Source organism: Papaver somniferum, chromosome 2 (assembly GCF_003573695.1).
Source record: "Papaver somniferum cultivar HN1 chromosome 2, ASM357369v1, whole genome shotgun sequence".
NCBI lineage: Eukaryota > Viridiplantae > Streptophyta > Magnoliopsida > Ranunculales > Papaveraceae > Papaver > Papaver somniferum.
The window spans coordinates 121,753,466-121,759,465 of NC_039359.1; positions in this window are offsets into that span (position 1 = coordinate 121,753,466).

Sequence of the window (6,000 nt, forward strand, 5' to 3'; positions counted from 1 at the left end):
ATTCTTTTGGTCTCGTACCAAGGTTGTAACCATAAGTGCACGTACACCTGACCCATACGGAACGTATACGAGTATCTCTAGGGTTTCCTATGAAACACTCATATATATATATATATATATATGTATCATGCTCCGTTTTGGTACATACACGTTCCGTAATGTCAAAAGGTTGACCTGATTTCTGTGTGCACAATGGATGGATGCAACAAGGAAGAAAATGTTGAGAAGGGAAAGACTATCGAGTTTCACGAAAACCCTGTTTTCATAACCTGCTATCATGTTGTTGATCATGAAAACAAACTACCAGTTCAGATGTCATCCCAACTGGTAGGAAATCTTCTTAGAGATTTTGAGGTCGTACATGAACAACTTGGAATTGCAACAAGGAATCTTGAATTTCTGAAAAACGAACTGACAAAAGCAACTGATGAGCTCGTCCATGTTCAATCTTTGGTTGCTGGCTATGTTTAATGTTTATTTTTCGAATCATGTTCTCTAAGAGTTGTTTTGATTTTGTCTAGGAAATCTTCTTATGAGAATTTTATTCTTGTTTTTTTAAGAAGAATAACTAGAGTTTGGAATAACCATTATTGTGATTACACATAGCTATGTCCAACGATTTTCATCTTCAATGATTTTAGATTTATTTGTTTAAATTCTAAAGTTTGTTTGGAAGATGATTTTTGCAGTATTAATCTTTATGGTTTTATATATTACAAATTGTTATGGGATATATGTGTTTGCGTCCGTGAACTATGATTGTCCCATACGTGGTCAAAAGTTAAGTCTGTCATATGTCGATATGCAAGTATTGATAAAAGATTGAATGAACTTTTGACAAACAAAAGTTAAGCCTTTTATATCATTATGCAAACATTGATGGAAGAAAGGATGAACTTTTGTTTACAAAGATTAAGTCTATTGTATGTCATTGTGCACATAGTGATGAAAGATAGAATGAATCTTTGTTTTTTTTCGCGGTATTGATCTTCCCTGATCCATATTTTATGTATATATTGTGCGGCTCTGTAAGTTCTCTTATGTAGAGCATTTCCAATTAAATTAATCATGGGTTCTCTTGTGGTTAATTTAATTGAGTTTTTTGGATACAAATTCATATTCTTATGTGATTTATTGTTGTCCAAAGAAATCCTGCTTTTCTTGTGAAAGTAAGGTCGCTCTTGTTGTTCTTTCGGGAATGACATTATATGGGGGAGAGTTCTTAATTGAACTTGTGCTTAATTGCCAAATCTTTGTGGGGAGTGCGTCTGTGGAATATTATAGGGGTTATCTTGTATCTTTATAAACTCCTTGATGAATGCATTTAGTTTCGGCTATATGATTGCATCTAAAAAGTTGATATGTGCTTTCTTTTTGTCATGAAGTGTCTCTATGGAAATTTCATTAGGATCCCACTAGTTTTCGTACCTTTGCCAATTTTATTGACAAAAAGGGGGAGAATTAATGTGTAGTTCACACTACAGATACATATGGTTTTCGGATCATTATGTAAGGGGGGGTAGTTTTAATGTGAGATGGAGTATTTACTAAGGAGGAGTGATACATATCACCATAGTATTATTGTCGAAGTTGTGATACAATTGAACTTTGATGTTGTGTAATGATACTATGACACTGTGTAACAATGATTGAGAGCTTTTGTTTTCTCATTGTTATGGCTACGGATCTTCAACAACGATGATGTTGCATTGAATATATTTGGAAACATTGGAGTACTTGGAAGTGATGAAGATTTCGAGTAATGTTGAAGAACCAAGGAGATCATACATGTGGAAGAGAAGCTGCAAAGTTTATTTATTTTGTATTCCTTATGTATTGATAGTTTTGTCATTAAAATTGACAAAGGGGGAGATTGTTATTGCACTGATCGGTCGAACTCGCAAGCGTTGCTATCTCAAGCTTGTTTGTCAAGTTTAGTTGTCAAAACTATAAGTCTTGATTTCTGCTCTATCTCGCAAGGATAGAAAGTGTAGTTGAGCTCTAGACTCCACGACGTTCATCATACAAAGATGAAGAACTACTCAAGGAACTGGTGGAACTTCATCGACTAAAAGGTATGTGAAGACTTGAACTTATCTATCACTCAAAAGTCTATCTACTCTATCTCCTATCTTGAGACAAAAGTTGTATTGCTATATATACTTCGATTATACACATTTGCTATTTCGAGTCGAGTTTATCTCGCTTATCTATTTCTCGAAATATTTGTTGGTAAGCTTTCTCTTTGGCCAAGTTCATCTTTACAAGTGACGAAAGTCATGTTGATTGTTTCAATCTTTTGAAAATCGCTTTGATGAAAAATAGTATGTGAATTACCGCTATATAACATCCTCTAAGAATGTTTCAATGATTGAAATGAGAGTTTAGAATATGTAACCATATTTGTATATAAGCATATAGTGTGTACGCACATTAGTGTATAAGTCCAAAACCGGGAACCAAATGTATGCATACTTGTGTGTGTACTAAATGGTTGATGGAGACTGGGTAAGTATGCGTACCTGTATGCATACTGGCGGAAGTTCACGACCGTGAATTTCTGCTGAGTTTGGAAATCAAAACCAACTCAATCAGCTACCTAAGTATGCGTACTCGTAGGCATACTAGCGGAAAGTTCACGTTCGTGAATTTCTGCTGAGTTTGAAACCCAAAACAAACTCAAATCCGGTTACTTAAGTTCGCATACCCGTACGCATACTTAAGTGTGTTACTTTATAAAATTCGTTTGCTCATGAACTAAAACATTTATATAATAAGGAATGCAATTTGCAAACCGTGGCTATAATGTTCATGAATCGATTCGAGTGAATCAAAACCGATTTTGCTTCGATTGTGTCTTGTATACTTCTATAAGATCTAAGCAATTGAACAACTCTCTAACTAGTTCTTTTGAGTCATTTGAACTAGTTATGGTGAAGATGAATATGGTTAATATGAAAGTGCCCATATGGCTAACCATTTGGTTAACTACTGTTGAACCAACTAGGTGTACATGTTTAGGTACGATTACACAAACCTAAATGAACGTGCATTTCATTTATGTATAACAAGCTAAGATTCGATCTAACGGTTGAAAGATATTAGCTTGAATCTAATCAGGTTTTCATCTAATGGTGAATATTTAATGCTTTGTTACCAAGGTAGCATTGATTGCGAACCCTGATTCGAAGACTATATAAAGGAGAACTCTAGCAACTGGGAAACCTAATCCCCACACCTCCTGTGTGATACTAGTTGTATAATCTAGAGTCGATTCTCCTTTAACCTTAGGTTTCTATCGAGACCCTGTAGGTTAACGACTTGAAGACTTCATTGGGATTGTGAAGCCAGACCCAACTATTTTCTCTGTAGTTGCGTGATCTGATCTTGTTGTTTCTATCTTATTGAGTACAATTGTAAAATTGGCTCGATATTAGTTTCTCCGATAGGTAAGATAGAAAAGTAATCAAAAACATCTTCGTCTCATCATTTGTGATTCTGCAATATCCTGTTTCACTAGTCGATTAAGATTATTGTGAGGTGATTGATTATTCTAGGTTTTTCTTCGGGAATATAAGTCCGAGTTATCGATTTGTTCCTGTTCACCTTGATTTATTAAAAGACGGAACAAAACTCGTAGGTATTTCTGTGGGAGACAGTTTATCTATTCCTGTAGACTTTTCTGTGTGATACAGATTTGTTTATTAAAGTCTTCGACTTTGGGTCGTAGCAACTCTTAGTTGTGAGTGAGATCAGCTAAGGGAATCAAGTGTGTAGTATCCTACTGGGATCAGAGACCTAAGGAGCGCAGCTGTACCTTGGATCAGTGTGAGATTGATTGGGGTTCAACTACAGTCCAGACCGAAATTAGTTTGTAGTAGTCTAGTGTCTGTAGCGGCTTAATACAGTGTGTGTTCAATCTGGACTAGGTCCCTGGGTTTTTCTGCGTTTGTGGTTTCCTCGTTAACAAAACTTCTGGTGTCTGTGTTATTTATTTTCCGCATTATATTTTGTTATATAATTGAAATATCACAGGTTGTGCGTTGAATCGATCAATTGGTAAATCCAACCTTTGATTGTTGATTGAAATTGATTGATACTTGAACATTGGTCTTTTGTACCGTTCAAGTTAATTTCTCTTGTATTCAATTAGAATCGCAGATTTCTATTTTCTTGAGTAAGTACTGAATCGAGAAATTGAGATATAACTCCTTGATATACTTTATATTGAGATTGAGTCTTACTGTTTAGTTGATTCTCTTAAAAGTATATTGGAGTTAGTCCATACAAATTGCTAAGCGAAATATTGGGTTAGGTATTTAGACCCCCACTTTTTCACTTCCCAAGACTAGTTAGGATCGGTTATGCCGTGTCACCCAATATATGCTACGACTGGTTATACCCTGTATCCCAATACTAGTTAGGATCGGTTATACCTTCTCATCTTGCATTGGTCATCCAAATAATCTCCATTGAAAACCGTACCAACACACTTCCCTTTCAATTATGAAACAAGTTCATACATCTACTTCCTTAAACCAATGTAATAATATGTAGTTTTATAGGATGAAATCAACCCTATATCCCACACATAATCAAGTAACTAAATATATAGATTATGTTGATGTCGTATTCACGAAGTTCAAATGATAAGCGTTTATACTTCGTAATTCAATATAATCCTTGATACTTTGATCATAATGCCACGACCTAGTCTAATCACTAGAGTGTTATAAATATAGCTTCGCATGTTATGTTTTCAAAGTGGAAGAATGATGTCTTCGTCGTAGTCGCTACTTCTTTACATTCTTCAGGTCTTTAGAGTAATACTTGTTAGTCTCAACATTCATAGACTTTCTAGTCTAACCTAACCGAAGTTGACTCTAGTAATTAATCAAGCGACACTAGATAAGTTTTAATACTAAAATATGACAACCAAATTTGACATACCAATGCTTGGTGGGTTCAATCGATCTATGCTCTTACATAATATTAGGATTACTTTAAGTTTGTTTGTTAACTTTTGACTTCTATTTAACAATTTAGTTCAATATTTACTACATATTCTATAATTAAGGTGTTGACAAAGATTTTAATTTCAAAACTAAATCAAATTGATTTTTTTGATTTTTTTCTTGTTGCGATGGTGCTCAAACGGCTCTTTAAGTAGAGTTTTTGTGGAGAACCAATGAAATTTTAAGTCATCCCATATGTATGAACTTTATCTAACAACTTGAGTAATAGTTAGTGACCACAAGCATACTAATCCATTAGTTAAAATCGAAGCCTTGAAATAAGAAGGATTCTCAATCAAGATGGTTCAACTAATTCTAGTGATTGAACGTCAACTATGACTAAAAACTCTCCTCCTATGGTACAAGACCAATATGACAAATACAAAAAAGATTATCAAGGAGGATTTGTTTCGGGTAACATTCTTATCTGTTAATTATAACACGCATAAATGATCGAAGGAAGGGATCGGTGAATATTTATGATATTAATTAGTGTGTTATACAAAATAGTTTAATATGTAACATTTTAATTTTAACTATTTGCTAATTTTGACTAAGTCATAATAATAAAACATAAGAAAAACAGTCCGCGAAGTACTCGAAAGCTTTGTTGCCTAATTTTTTCCCCTACCCTTTAAAGGTTTATATAGATTCCTTTTCCTAATTTATTTAAAATTTCTTTAGTTTTTTCTTTTTTTCCGGTATACAAATTTATATTTGGTTATTTTCTTTTAATTATTGTATGATAGCTATGATATGGAAGCCAAAATACCTTAAGGTTAACTCACCTCAAGCACATTGTCTTTACTTTTATCTAACGACACTAATGTCATTGTATTATAATGGTAATTTGCATGGTGATGATACTAAAGTTCCAAGCTTGTTAGAACTGGGGTGGGGGGATTTTAGTTCTTTTTTTGTCTAGTTACCTGGACTTATAGGTAGCAAACATATTCTTCTAGAATAGGTTTTAAAAAGAATGGCA